Genomic DNA, 17,186 nt, shown 5'->3' on the forward strand with positions numbered 1-17,186 from the left:
ATGAAGCTATGGCTGGAACATCACCCTTGGTTTTATGAAATTTTGCTTAGTTTAGTGCTAAATTCTTGTTTGCTATATTGTTATAATATCATCCCATTTGCAGCACCAATTATACATATTGTTTCATCATTTTCCACGATATTTTCACCTTTTCACCAAGCTTTTCATATCCTTTTCATGATATCCTTGAAATAGTCCATGATGCTTCCACAACCCATTTCCTGCACATATTCATTTTCTGCTGCAGATGTGCAGTCTTGATATGTGGCCATATTCATGAACGGATATCTCTATATCCAATCGTAATCTCCCAACCATCTTTGGCGTGCTTCATTATGGATATATAGGGAAGCTCCATACCCATTTTTACTGGAAATTGCATTATAATTTGAGAAGTATGGTTGTGTGAAATCACCTACAGAAACTGTATATACCTGTAATTTCTGGTTTTACCTATTATACGTAATTTCCATTAGTATGTACATATTTTCTCATTATATGTATATATATATATATCTATATATATATGTATATCTATATATATTTACCTATATGTATACGTATATATGTATATATATATGTATACGTATATATGTATATATATATATACATAGATATATACTTATATATATATATATATCTTCATGTGCTCTTATTTCCATGTATGAACATCCATATATTTTTTCATATAGTTACACCTCCATTGTTACATGACATTTAGTACCTATTTTAGCATTTTGATATATGTATATGTCTCTTTGTTGTATATATTATATATGTATGTTCATTCCCTTGGTTATCTTGTACTAACTCTCATTTTGCAGGAAAATCTAAAAGATGTTGATTCCTTGGCTCCATTTTAATTTTCTTTTACTTTATGTTATGCAATATAACAACTCAATGTAAACCTTGGAATAAGATTTACTTTTACTGCTTAGATTAGGTCGCATCTCATATAGTTTGATTTCAGTAATATCCTGATTCTATGATGCATAAATCTCAAATTTTCAAAATTCACCATGAATGAACATGAATGGCACGTGCACCAACTCTTAGAGAGTTGATGAACTCGGTGGAGTCCATATTTACGGCCCTAGTCGGAATATGGACGAGACCCAGATCCATCATCTCTCTACCAGTCACATTGAGCCTACACTTTTAGGCTATCTTGAAAATGCACCTCATATTTCCAATGTTTTCAAAATGTTGTGAATTAACTCAAATAAACCCTGAATATATTCATGCCCACAGTCAGAATATATGAAGGATTTACTTTGGCTTAATCCACATTTTTCCAATAAAATTTTCAGAAATCTTTTCAAAAGTGCATTCATTCATTCAAATCATCTGCATCATTTGTTTTTCTCATGATTTTCTCAAAAGATTTTCACTTCATGGAATCGATTTTCTCAAGAAACTATGATGATATTCGAAGTTGGATTTTCCCAAAATCAAAGTTTTCCCATGATTTTCCCTGAAAATGTTATTTTTCTTGAGATTCTTTTCAAAAGGAAATTTTCATCTTTCTCCAGAATCAAAGCTGATTTTCAAATATTTCAAAGATAAGATTTCCAGGATTTCAATTTTCTAAGTTCTGAATTTCCTTCTCCAATGATTTTTCCTATAGATTTTCCCTCATTTTCCTAAGAAAATTCTCAAAGTCTAAGTTTTCTCGATAAGTATTTTCCGTTTCAAAAAGTTCATCATTTCTCAAGAATTCTTCCCATTTTCCCGAAATTATCATTTCTTCATAGTTTTCCAAGTTTTTGTAACTTTCTCAAAATTTTCCCGAGATTATCATTTCTTCGTAGTTTTCCAAGTTTTATAACTTTCTCAAAATTTTCCTGAGATTCCCATTTCTTCATGATTTTCAAATCTGATAAACTTTCTCAAGATTTTTTCGAGAGTCTCACTTCTTCATAATTTTCCAAGTCTTTATAAACTTTCTCAAGACTCTCACTTCTTCAAGATTTTCCAACTCTTTATAAACTTTCTCGAGATTTCAAACCTTCTTCGTCTGAGTTTTCTTGAGAGACTGATTTCCATCTTTTCCCGAGAAATGCTTTTCAACTCTAAATGTTTTCTAAGCATACATCATATTTTCCAATTTACATTTTCCAAAATCTCATAGCACATGCCTGAATTCTCTGTGCATTTAGGACAGAATACAATTTCGATAATTTCGCTAAGTCAAGCATAATTTTGGTCCTTGGTTCGATTACCCCTGTTAAAGGCGGCAGGAACGGTCGAACCTTGTACCGACAGGTCGAGCCCCATCCCATGGATTTTCCCGCAATTTTCAAAACGGAGGTGAGTATTTCAAAACAATTTCCAAAATCCGGTCAAGTTTGAATCGCGAAAGCATTTCCCTCTCTCTTCCGCAAGGAAGGGAAGATGGGGAAAAATTTTGCGACGATAACAAGTTTGGCGACCGTGATGGGACCTGTCCTTGTCTGACCTAAATTATGCTTGACTTAGTTCAATTATCGAAATTATGTTCACAACATGTCAGCTCTTCACTTTTTATATCATGTGAGCCTAGGAGCCTAGATTCTGACCTAGTTGACATTGACTGCATATAGACTAGGCATGGTTTGGTAGGACCAGATTGAGGAGATGTTTTCATGCTCACATAGACTTAGGTCTAAATACAACTCTCCTCAATTTAGGATCTGAATGCAAACAATGTATGCTTCTTCAAAGATTTTCAAAAGTCTATCTCTCTAGGATTTAGAGCCCTCTATTTCTTGCATGTGATCATTTTTTAAAATCTCCATTACCTATCATTACCCGGTCTTCACGTTGCTGGGCTCTATTCCAGAACCCTAGTTCGGGACAGAGCCTCACAACTGGGCCAATTATTTGGGTTAACACCCCCCTACCACGTACCGCGGGCCACAGTCCGAAGTATATCGGTAGGCGCTCAAGGATGTTGGAAAACCTTACCTTAGAACCGGAGTTGAGATTATATGCCACGTACCTCGGATTTCGATTCGGGTATATCGGCATAACTGGATTGGACAAAGATGATCTGAACTTAGAGTTAGGATTAGGGTCCTACAGCTGTTTTCAAAATAATGCATCTAGAGTCAGCCTTTAGGGAGTGTTGTATGTGCATGAATGTTTGTGCAGGATGTGATTGTTTGTATGTTATATCTATTTCCTTACATGTTCCCAAAAATATTCTCAAATACCCATATTTCTCATCTTTTCCTTTATTTTCTCAAACCCTGGACAATTTTCTCAAATATCCCATTTCTTTCAAAAATTCCAGAAGATTTTCCATTCTACCTTTCTACTGGATCTCGAATTTTCAGCTGCATTTTATATCCTGCCTGCAAAATTTTTCAAAAATTTCCCACATTTCCCTAAGTCTCATTCTGAGTCTTTCTCTGTTTTCAGTTCGATGGCATCCAGTCAAGTCGATCCTATCTTTCCTGAAGGTCACATCTCCTTCGAGGTGCGACAAGGTCGTCCTGAACATCGAGCCCTTAGCACCGGAACTTTCATTCCCCGATGGTATTATTCCTGGTTAAAAAGCTTTTCTCGAATGTTCCCGGACCATTTGAGCGAGTGCGGATTAGAATTGGCGTCAGCAGTTGGGAAGCAGACCATCAACGGCAACTTGATCCATGCAATGGCGGAGCGATGGAATCCTCGGACATGTACATTTTGGTTCCCGTGGGGAGAAATGACCGTTTTAATGGATGAATTTTCAGAGATCATGGGATTGCCAGAACCAGCCGGTCAGCCAAGCGATCCATTAGAACATCAATTCCTGATCAATGTCAAGGGTTTGGACCCCCGAGACTCCTTAGCTCGTATGACAGGCCGCCGATCTTGGCCTCTGATCCAGTTGGAAGGAAATGAATATGTTGACCTACTTGAGTTGTACCGCCAGTACGGGACCTTCGTCGAAGTCAGCTCGCTATCAAGAACAGCCAAAGAAAGGATTCAGAATGCAATGGTTTTATGCACTGTAGGATTATCCCTCTTCCCAGATGGACAAAACTACATGGACATCAGAATAATTCAGCTTATGAGAAGATGGGGAAGTCGGCAAACCAATCGCCTCTCCATAGCCATGGCAGCACTCGCCTTCCTATATCGAGGTCTGACTCGATTCTCACTTGGAGAATCCATTTTAGTTGAAGGATGCATCTACGCACTTCAGTCCTGGTTTTTCCAACATGTTCCGGCCCGAGCAAGCTCTTTCAGATACAATGGTCAAGAACTCCTTCCAGTAGCGCAGTACCAGTCTATGATCAATAACATTCAAGAAGATGACGTAGTCTGAGACTATTTTGATCGGCAATTATCTCCTCCCAGATACACCTATGCTTATGGCAAGAGATTCAAGTTACTGGGCCCATTCTTCTGCACTTATTACCAACTAGAGAGATGTGTCAGGCAGTTCTTCCAGAGACAGCAGTACGTCGAAGCTCGATTGTTATCAGGAGTTATGGCAGAGTTTGATCTCACTTCCGCGCAATGGTCTGGGGCATATCATTATGCCCGCTATGGCTGGGATTCCTTTGTCTCTCTTAAAATCTTTCCTGGTCCTAGAGTGTCTGCTGATTATCGTGAATGGTGGCAAATTGTTTGTCCTCCACCTCTTTGTCAAGATCAATAAAATCATGTTTTCTCATTTTAATAAAATTCTCTCTTTTTCTATTATGGTTTGACGACCTCGCCTAGGTAACAAGGCATATTTTTGTTGTTTGTTTCTCATGCTAAGAATTGACAACACAATTGTTGTGATTCTCGCGATGACTCAGTCCCTAGTAATGGGATATCTTCTTCAAATTGTCTACCATATTTTTCAATAAACATTTCTTCCAAAAGCCAATTCCTTCATAATATAATCAGGTCTTTGCCCTGCAGAGAGCATCCGCAGCAAAATCTGAGAGCATCCGCAGCAAATCTGAGAGCATCCGCAGCAAAATCTTGAAATCCATCGTTAACCCAGTATGGTAGTCCATCTTGAAATCCAATGGAGTATGGCAATCGACGTACGATACTCTGTTGATCGAAACAGTGATAATAGTAATGCTAAAACACGAAGCAACAAGAGTAAATCAAAAAACAAAATAAACATAAAATAGAACCGATATACCATGAAACAAGGGTTGGCGATGTGTCTAGTATTGGTTGTTGCATTGCTTTGAATATACTTGACAAAATCGGATATAGTTTGTTTGCAACAAATATGAACTTGTTAACATACATGCCATGTCATACGTGAATATATTACTGATAGTAGTTTCATACGTATAAAATTATTGCTAGTGTTCTCTTCTATATATTCATTTTGCATCTGTTTGATGTTATCTTGGAGCTCTTTGTTGAGTTTTCGGGCACCGCCTTTTGTGGATGTTCCACTGACATTAGCAGAATATTCAAGAAACGATATTAAAATTTTGTTATACAGTATACAACATAAATCACATAAATGCCATAAAAGAGATAAATTTTAAAGAAAATCGACACGATGTTTAAACAGTATATGCTTGAATCGTCATCGCTGGTCGTGTAGTTGTCATCTTCTCCTTTCTTGTCTCCTTCATCGATATCGATACCCCATTTACGATGAAGCAGGTTATATGTTCAATTCATGAACACGTCGTTTATAAAGGAACTGTCAGTTTGTTTGTTCCTTGTTCACGAAGCAAAGTGAAACCATACCATCCAGAACTTGTGTGATGTGTCATTCATATATAAAGGAACGTCGTTTCACAGACCGCCAATTTTTAAAAAATAATGCTAGTTTTCAAAAAGTGCAAGCAAATAAATTGCATTACGCATTAATTAAATTAAAAAATGTTATTTCATCTACCTTTTATAAAACTAATCAATGCAATAGGACATAGTAGTCAAATCACGATAGCACATCTCATGTGGATTTGTTTTTCAACCTCTTTTTGGTCTTTTATATGTCATTGTGTAAATCATGACAGGAAAATCGTTAACTTAGACAAAGCTCATCAAAACAAATCGCGATAAGACAAATCGTTGCAGCGATATTGATTTTCAACTATGACTTAAATCGGCATGAAGTTGTAAATTGTGATAGGCTATATCATTCACATAGACAAAGCTCGTCACCCTAAACACTAAACTCCAATACTTAAACCCAAAACCTAAAACACAAAGCTCATCAAATCGCGATATTATATATCGCTATCGTTCGCAAAGACAATAATTGATATATTGTTGTCGTGATCGCTTCTTAAAACCTAAAACCCTATACCTAAATACTAAACCCTGAATTCTAATCATAAACCCTAATCCCAAAAGCCTAGACACTAAACCCTATACCCTAAATACTAAACCCTACACCCAAAACCCTAAACTCTAAACACTAAACCCTACTACCTAAACCCTAAATCTGCACTATCTAAACCCAAAACCCTAAATCTTAAATCCTAAATCATAAACCTAAACCCTACTATCTAAACCCTAAACACTAAACCCTACTACCTAAACCCTAAATTTCTAAACCCTAAACCCTACTACCTAAACCCTAAACCATAAACCCTACTACCTAAACCCTAAACCACAGACCATAAACCCTAATACCTAAACCCTAAAAAATAAACCATAAACCATGCTACCTAAACCCTAAACCCAAAACCTAAACCCTATTATCCAAACCCTAATTCCTAAAACCTAAGCCATAAACACTAAACGCTAATCCCTTTTGTGATTTACATTCATGGAGGGTAAAACAATTTCTAAACAATACACAAGTCTAATCTTTTGTAGGATGTTCATTTACAAAAGGCTAACATTACAAGCATTTGTTCATCGCATACATCGCTAACCCTTTTGCGATTTTCATTCACGGAGGGTGAAAATTACAACGATTTCTGAACAGTACACATCTCTAATCGCTTATAGGATTTTCATTTACGAAGGGCGAATATTACAAGCCTTTATTCACTGTATACATCACTAATCCTTTTTGTGATTTTCATTCACAGAGGATGAAAATTAAAATGATTTATTAACAGTACATATCTCTAATCGCTTATAGGATTTTTATTTACGAAGGGCAAATATTACAAGCCTTTGTTCATCACATACATCGCTAATCCCTTTTGAGATTTTCATTCACGGAGGGTAAAAATAACAAGGATTTCTTAACAGTACACATCTCTAATCATTTATAGGATGTTCATTTACGAAGGGCAAACATTACAAGCCTTTGTTCACCACATACATCACTAATCCCTTTTGCGATTTTATTCACGGAAGGTGAGCATTACAACGATTTCTGAACAGTATACATCTCTAATCTTTTATAAGATGTCCATTTACGAATGGAGAACATTACAAGCCTTTGTTCACTGCATACATCGCTAATCCTTTTTGCGATTTTCATTCATGGAGGGTGAGCATTATAACGATTTCTGAACAGTACACATCTCTAATCGCTTATACGATTTTCATTTATAAAGGGCGAACATTACAAGCATTTGTTCACCGCATACATCGCTAATCCCTTTTACAATTTTCATTCATGGAGGGTGAGTATTACAACGATTTCTGAACATTACACATCTCTAATCGCTTATAGGATTTTTATTTACGAAGGGCGAATATTACAAGCCTTTGTTCATCACATACATCGCTAATCCCTTTTGAGATTTTCATTCACGGAGGGTGAAAATAACAAGGATTTCTTAACAGTACACATCTATAATCATTTATAGGATGTTCATTTACGAAGGGCAAACATTACAAGCCTTTGTTCACCGCATACATTGCTAATCCTTGCAATTTTTATTCACGGAGGGTGAGCATTACAACGATTTCTGAACAATATACATCTCTAATCTTTTATAGGATGTTCATTTACGAATAGAGAACATTACAAGCCTTTGTTCACTGCATACATCGCTAATCCCTTTTGCGATTTTCATTCACGAAGGATGAGCATTATAACGATTTCTGAACAGTAGACATCTCTAATCGCTTATACGATTTTCATTTATGAAGGGCGAACATTACAAGCATTTGTTCACCGCATACATCGCTAATCCCTTTTACGATTTTCATTCATGGAGGGTGAGTATTACAACGATTTCTGAACATTACACATCTCTAATCTTTTATAGGATGTTCATTTATGAAGGGTGAACATTACAAGTCTTTGTTCACCGCATACATCACTAATCCCTTTTGCAATTTTCATTCACGGCGGGTGAAAATAACAACGATTTTTTAACAGTACACATCTCTAATCGCTTATAGGATGTTCATTTATGAAGGGCGAACATTACAAACCTTTATTCACCGCATACATCGCTAATCCCTTTTGCGATTTTTATTCACGGAGGGTGAGCATTACAACAATTTCTGAACAATACACATCTCTAATCTTTTATAGGATGTTCATTTATGAAGGGCGAACATTACAAGCCTTTGTTCACTACATACATCGTTAATCCCTTTTGCGATTTTCATTCACGGAGGATGAGCATTACAACGATTTCTAAACAATACACATCTCTAATCGCTTATACGATTTTCATTTATGAAGGGCGAACATTACAAGCATTTGTTCACCGCATACATCGCTAATCCCTTTTACGATTTTCATTCATGGAGGGTGAGTATTACAACGATTTCTGAACATTACACATCTCTAATCTTTTATAGGATATTCATTTATGAAGGACAAACATTACAAGCCTTTGATTACCTTATACATCGCTAATCCCTTTTGCAATTTTCATTCACAGAGGGTGAATATTACAACAATTTATGAATAGTACACATCTCTAATCTTTTATAGGATGTTTATTTACGAAGGGCAAACATTACAAACTTTTGTTCACCGCATACATCGCTAATCCCTTTTGTGATTTTCATTCATAGATGGTGAAATTTACAATGATTTCTGAACAATACACATCTTTAATCGCTTATAGAATGTTTATTTACGAAGGGCAGACATTTACGAGAGAGAACATTACAATGATTTGTTCACATAGACAAACTTCTCAAACATTACAATGAACATTCTCAAATTGTAAGTAGAGATACATGTACAGTGAGTAGTCGTCTATAGAGGTGACAAATAATAGTTCAACTTATTCGTGTATTTAATAAAATTAAAATTTTAAGATTTACATAATTTGTATACAGTCTTACAAAATTTGGTATACACTGTCTATAAAATTTGTTAGTAATCTATGTACATCATATTAATCCTGGGGGGGTCGCGTCATTCATTGCCTTGTAAGTACTCTTGCCGACTGATTCTTTTTCTTTTTCGTATTTAGAAACTCAGTCAATTTTTGGCATAGTTCGGTGCAAAATCTCGGTATATCATCCTGTAACAAAAATGTAATGTGAAACCAATATATAAATTGAGTCCCCAATAACAGAGGATAATAAAGAGTATACAGTGTTGAAACCAGGTTCTTGTCTATTGTATACTTCTTCAATATATTTCATTACGAATACACCATAATCGATGCCATTACTTTATAAAGGAGCATGGTCAGCACAGAGCAAGCTCCACTCGCCAATGTCAACACCCAAAATGTCTTTTAGGAATCCCTCTTGTGGTTAATGCAGAATATAGCATAATCTGGGCCACCGTAAAAGATACGATAAACTTATAGACAGAAACTTACCAAATGCATAATGTCGCGTTCTACACCAGTGTAAAAGTCCAATGAGTTGTAGCACCATAGTTGTTTTTCTCGTAAATCCATTACGTATAAGACCCAATGCTCAGCAGTTTGCCAGAGTGTAGGAATCAATATCTGTGAATCAATACAATATATTAGAAATCGATAGACAAATCATGTTAGGAATGTTAGGACTAAACCTTGGACAAGAGGTTTATTCACTTACCTTTTCACTTGACCAAAAGTCTCTGCAGTGATCATCATTACTCCAGCATGGTAGTGAATCTTGAAATCTAATGATGTATGGATTTCGCCGAACATACATCTTTTGAACGAAAGAGTGATAATAGTTAGGTTAAAACACGAAGCAACAACAATAAATCATAAAATAAAATATACAAATAAGAGTACCGATGTACCATAAAATAAGGGGTGATGATGCGTCTAGTATTGCTTGTTGTGTTGCTTTTAATATACATGACAAAATCAGATATTGTCTGTTTGCAACAAATATAAAGTTGTTAATATACATACCCATGACATACGTAAATATATAACTGATAGTGGTTTCATACATATAAAATTACTGATAGTGTTCCCTTCTGCAAATTCATTTTGCATCCGATTGATGTTCTCTTGGAGCTCTTTGCAGCGTTTTTGCATAACTTTTTTTATGAATGTTCCACTGACATGAGCATAATATTCAGTATTTGACATTAAAATTGCTTTCTACAGTACACAACACAAATTGAATATATGCCATATAAGAGACAAATATTGCAGAAACTAATCACGGGATTTAGAAAATATATGCCTGAATCACCATCGTTGGACATGTAGTTATAGTCGTCTCTGTCACCATCGATAGTCGTCTAGTTGTCATCGTCTTTTTTGTCGACATTGTTGGCCTTATAGTTGTCACTGTCTCCTTCCTCGATATCGATACCCCCTTCGCAACAAAGCAGGTTATATGTTCGTTTCACGAACACGTCGTTCTAAAAGAATCATCGGTTCGTCTGTTCCTTAATCATGAAGCAAAGCGAATTGACACCCTCCTGAACTTATGTGACGTGTCATTCATATATATTGGAAACATCATTTCACCTACCGCCCATTTTAAAAAAATGTGCACAAATTAATTACATTGCACATTAATTAAATAAAAAAATGTCGTTTCAACTGCCTTTTACAAAACTAGTCAACATGATATGACGTATCAGTCTAAACATCATGTCGATATGTTTATTGTTTTCTTTTCTGCCATTTATGAATCAATCATTGTGTAAATTGTGATAGGACATATCATTCACATTAATAAAGCTCGTAACAGCAAATCGTGATAAGACAAATATTGTTAAATTATGAAACTTAAAGTATTATGGTTGTAAGTCGATTTATATTTATTAAGTTACCTAGATTTGTATTTATTAAGTTACCTAGATTATTAGTCTAAACAATGTCTTGATTTGTGTGATGGGTTTAGGTGGGAGAGTGACCCAACCCGACTTGTTATTTAGGTCTAAAACCCTAATCTATTTAACCTCTCTTCCTCTTTCTTTTTTGCGACAAAGCAACTTCTTCTTCTTCTTTTTTCTCTTACGACTTCATCTTTTTCTTCTTCTTCCTTGTATTTTTCTTTCTTCTTTGTTCTTCTGTGTTCCTTCTACCTTTGCTTGATGGATGGTGTTTGATGCTGATAACCTAGTTATTTCACGCCGTAAGAAAAGATCTGTATAATCTTTGATGATGATTATAGTGGTTATCTTCTCTGGATACATCGATATATTCATGATACATACGATTGTATCGTATTTGTCGTGAAGTATATCGAAGCCTACGCAGTATATAATGAACATAAGCATCCTTAATCTTTGCCGCCATACTGGAGTAAGCACAAATATTCTACATGATTGACAGGTGGGTGCTGATGACCATCTATTTGATCTATTCCTACTGTCAGACTCTCAATCATTCGTAAACCATACTTTTCAGTTGAAAAAATATCTGCCTAATCTTTGATATACTTCATGACAAATATGCTAATCGTGTGGGCTGCATCTTCTCTGTCTGTTGGGATCCATACCTTTATCTGTTGCCAATATACATCATGAAAAAAAGCTTGCAAACAAATAAGGACCTCCATTGGTAGATAGATTTGCTTTCATTCGTTCTCAGTGACTAGCGAAGGTCACTGAGTAAACTGAAAGTGTTGCTGTTGATGATGATGATGTTGATAATGTCAATTTTGAAGCACATCACTATTTGGACGTGGGTTGATGTTGATGATGATGTCTATTTTCTTCGATGATGATGATGGTCATGTATTGTATCTAAGCCAAACCATTGTTCATGATGTATTGTAACTAAATACTCATGTAAATGAATGTGGTTGTAATGTATCGTTCAAATTATTTATAATAATGAGTGCTAAATATCTTACAACTCTTACTAAGAATGCTAACGATTACAACGACTTATACTAATAAAAGTTAAATGCTAAAGCGATAACGATATGTACTAAGGAATACAAAATCCTATAACGATCATTACTTATGGATGCAAACGATTACAACGATTTACAGTACTGAAAGTTAAATGCTAAAGGCATAACAATATGTACTAAAGAATACAAAATCCTGCAAAGAACATTACTTAAGAATGCAAGCAATTACTATAATTTACAGTATTAAAAGTTAAATTATTAAGCGATAATGATTTGTACTAAGGTATACAAAATCCTGCAACGATCATTACTTATGAATGCAAACAATTACAACGATTTACAGTACTAAAAGTTAAATGCTAAAGGCATAACGATATATACTAAGGAATACAAAATCCTACAAAGATCATTAATTAAGAATGGAAATGACTACTACATTTTACAGTACTGAAAGTTATATGCGTAAGCGATAATGCTTTGTACTAAGAAATACAAAATCCTGCAATGATCATTACTTAAGAACGAAAATGATTACAACGATTTATAGTACTAAAAGATAAATGCTAAAGCGATAACGATTTGTACGAACGAAGACAAAATCCTGCAGCAATGATTACTTAAGAATGCTAGACATTTCAACAATTTATACTACTGTATGATAAATGCTTAAGCGATTGTAAATGATTTTAAACCATTTACCTCATTTAATTGTAGACCATCAAAATTGACCTTAGCATTATCTTGCTTTACATTAATTCTAGACTACCAGGCAATCTTTGGAAAACCATAAATCGCAGGGCCACACTTATGCCGTAACGCCACAATATGCTCCCACGCCCAGGTCTACAAAATCAATATATAAGTAAGACTATAACCTTCAATAATTTTTTCTTTACTATGCTCCCATGCCCAGAGCGATATACACAATGACATTTGTATCAGTCAAGTTAACTTGATTTGTTCTTTACTAAGTCTAAACATCATGGCAATTTGTTTATTTTTTCTTTTCCACCATTTTCGAATGTTATTGTGTAAATCGCAATGGAAGGTATTGTTCCCTAGGATAAAGCTCGTGAAGGAAAATCACAATAGGATATTCAAACAGTTTTGGCTCGATTATTTGATGGGTTTAGGTGGGATGACTGTACAGATCGTGATAGAACACCTTCTATAAAAAAACAAATTGTGATCTCTTATATAGAACTGATTGCAAGCCAATCGTGACCTCTTATAAAAAACAAATGCGATCACTTTTATTTATGAAGGTCGAACATTACAACGATTTGTTCAGTGACACTTGTGTGTTACAATTATTAAAAAAAAATTAAACAATTAAAAAATGTCATGTTATAAAAAATAATTATAGAATTATAACAAAGAATTATAGAATTATAACAAATAATTATCGGGATAAAAAGAATCGCTATCGTTTATTCAATGGCACTTGACGACTCATATAGACTATGACATATAAATCATCTCTTTTTTTTTCTTGGTGGATTTTCTATTCTCGGTGGCCTCTTGGTTCCCTCAATCTTATTATAAACCCTGGTCATCATCTCTACCAGTGACTGCATTTGTCTCCTCAAATTGCTCACCTCCTTCTGTAAGCCCTTATTCTCCCTCTCCAACATCTGGAACCTTGTGTCAGAGACTACATTCTCTTTTGTAAGCTCTGTTCACTCTTCATCATGTATTGTTACTGAGGTAATTGTTGTTGTAGCCAGAGGGAGACGATGAACAAGTTTTCTATATTGGGATGCGACATGATGGGGGACAGAAGGGAGGCATGGGTTCCCAAAATTCTCAATCTCGAGATTTCAATGCATGGGTTCCCAATATTTTTGAAAATAGTTGAAATCATATTGTCATTCTTTATAATCATACACTGTGGCACGAACACCTCCTTTGTTTCAGCTATCCAATTGTTCTCGTTAGCGTTCGTGCCAATTCACGTTCCTGGCCCCACCACTATTCATCTTCCTTCTCACTTCCACAGGCTTCTTTGGGATAGACTGTCCCAAGCCAAATTGTAGGAGAACTCGACTACCATGCTACAACTCAGCTTCATAATTGCTAAACAGCCAAATATTGTGGTCAGACAGACTCGCACCCTTAGCAACAAGCTCTTGATCCTCATCCTCTCCATCTCCATACGGTCTCCACACAACCTGTATATTGAAGATTATGGTTTAGGTACATACAATTATTCATGCTAATGAATGCTAAATATTAAAATTATTTATAATAACAAGTGCTAAATATATTACAATGACTATTACTAAGAATGCAAGCAATTACTACGATATACAGTACTAAAATATAAATGCTAAAGCAATAACGATTTGTACTAACGAAGACAAAATCCTGCAACGATGATTACTTAAGAATGCTAAACATTTCAACGATTTATACTACTGAATGATAAATGTTGAACCGATTGTAAATGATTTTAAACCATTTACCTCATTTAGTTGCAGCCCATCTAAAATGAACTTAGCATTATCCTCCTTGACATTTAGTCTAGCCCACCGACCGATCTTTGAAAAATCATAAATCGCAGGGCCACACTAAGGACGCAAAGCGACAATATGCTCCCACGCATATGACTACAAAAATAATATATTAGTAATACTACAACCTTCAACGAGCTTAGTCTACAAGTATAAAATATGTAATAAACAAATACTTGAACAAATGGACAAACCCCAGACAGTTTTTGTACCCTTACTCACACGGTAAAGTTGACTGTATAAGTGTGCGAGCATAGCAGTACCCCATGCATAGTTGTCGACTTTGTCTAAGTCTTTCAGGTACTGCAGCCACAAGTAACTTATTCTCAAACCAAAACAATCAGAAAATAAAGTAAGACAAAAAAAATAAAGAAGGAAGCCATGTAACTCTTGGTCAACTCTTTTAGATGCACATATAGCGGACCGACCTTCCCATTTATTACAGAAAGAAGAAACTTTCATCGATGTGGAATTGCTTCCACCAGAAATACATTTACTTCAGTCGTCCATCAACATTCCTAGAAGAGCCATGCACTTTTTCCTTGCATTATAATTTGAATCACGTAATAGGACAACACTATCATGGCACTTAAGGCCAGTAATCCGTGTCACATCTTCTAGGGTCATGGTGATCTCAAAAGAATCAAACTGAAATATGTTCATCTGATGATTTCACTTATTTACCAGATGGGTCATGGTGTTCCAACACGTTTCAAAATAATGTTGGTCCATAAGGCCACCAAAGTGCATATTTCATAATCGATCTTTCTGATATGCACTCAGCTAATCATACCACGACAGAACTATAGGCCACTAACACCGCCCTCCAAGCTTTTCACCTGGTGCTCTACTTCTCTTATGACATCCCTGTAACACAAAATAACATATTATTCGTATTAATTATAAATTAGTCTCATTTATATTTATACACCTAGTTGTAGACAGTAATCGCTATAAATAATAATCGTTGCACACACACTATCATAGTAATCGCTAACACAGTAATCACTATACATAGTAATACCGATCACAGTAAATCATTCACAGTAATTGCTATCACAGTAATCGCTATACATGAATCACTATCACAATAATCACTATACATAGTATCACTATTACAGTAATACCTATCACTATTACTGTAAATCGTGACAAATAAGATCAATTTACGTACCATGGTCACAATTTTCTCCTCTTTATCCCCTCCCTCCATCCTCTGCCTTTCTTTTTGCTCTGCCATATCCCACTATTTTTCTACTTCTTCTGTCTTTCTCTCCATCGCCTCCCTCCTTTGCTTTTCAATTTCTTTCTTTCTTTCTCTTTCTTTCTCTTTCCTTTTCATTCTCCTCCTGTTTTTTCTTTTCCCTTACCTTCTCTTCCTCCTACTTCTTCCTTTCTCTTTCTTTATCTTTCTCGTCCTCCTTCTCCTTCTTTTTCCTTTCCTTCTCTTCTTTACCCTCCTTCTCATTCCTTTGCCTTTCCTTCTTTTCTTCATCATGATGATTCTTCCTTTGCCTTTCATCTTCAGCATTTGCCTTTCCTTCTCTTCTTCCTCCTTCATCAATTACCTTTCTCTCTCCTCCTCATTTTTTTTTGCCTTTCCCTTTCCTCCGCCTCCTTCTTCATTTGCCTTATCCTCATTTGCTTTTTAAAATATTCATGCTTCATCAGTTGCCTTTCCTTCTCTTCCTCCTCCTTCTTCTTTAATTGCCTTTCCCTCTCCTCCGCCTTTGCTTTTCGTTCTCCTCCTCCTTATTTCTTTGCTTTTCTTTCTTTTCGTCATCCTTTTTCTTCTTCATCTTTAGTTATTCCTCGTTATTCCGTTGGTCATTAGCCTCAATATCTGATGGATAATCCTCCGCATAATACAATTCCAATGCTTTCTCCCTGTCTTTATCATTCTCAATCTTTATTGTATTTTGGTACCTTTCATAATGCTCATATAGATATGACTGACGAATAACTTCTCTAATATTCATCCCATAGAACGAAAGGTTATTTCTTGTCTGACGAGCTATAGACATTGCTAACCTGCACAACACATAAATTTAACCTCATCATTATACGTTACAACTGCCTCCCCAAGTATATAATAATACAAATTATTCAATTCGTTAAACAATCACCAACATTACAAATCGTCGCAATATTTGGCTTCATAAGTAAACATCGTTGTAAGATTTAACAAACTTAAGTACAAATTGAGGTAACTTCATAAATACTTTAAATGTATAAATAGTTACTGCTTCAAACTTACAAATCATTGTATAAATCGTAACCTTCGTACATATCGTTGTAACGTTTGGCTTCATACGTATATATTGTTGTACGATTTATCAAAATTAAGTACAAATCATGGTACTTTCATAAAATCATTACTGCTTCAAACGTATAAATCGTTCATGCTTCAAACATACAAATCGTTGTAAAAAATTAGCCTTCATAAGTACATATCGTTGAAATGTTTGGCCTTTATAAGAATAAATCGTGCGAACTATTTTTCGATGCCCAGAAGGTGGATAGGTACAAATCGATTTGTTTCAGTATAAAAATACGTGTTATTTAGCATAAAGATGACCACCCAGT

Source organism: Nuphar pumila, chromosome 5, assembly GCF_984573655.1.
Source record: "Nuphar pumila chromosome 5, dmNupPumi1.hap1.1, whole genome shotgun sequence".
Classification (NCBI taxonomy): Eukaryota; Viridiplantae; Streptophyta; class Magnoliopsida; order Nymphaeales; family Nymphaeaceae; genus Nuphar; species Nuphar pumila.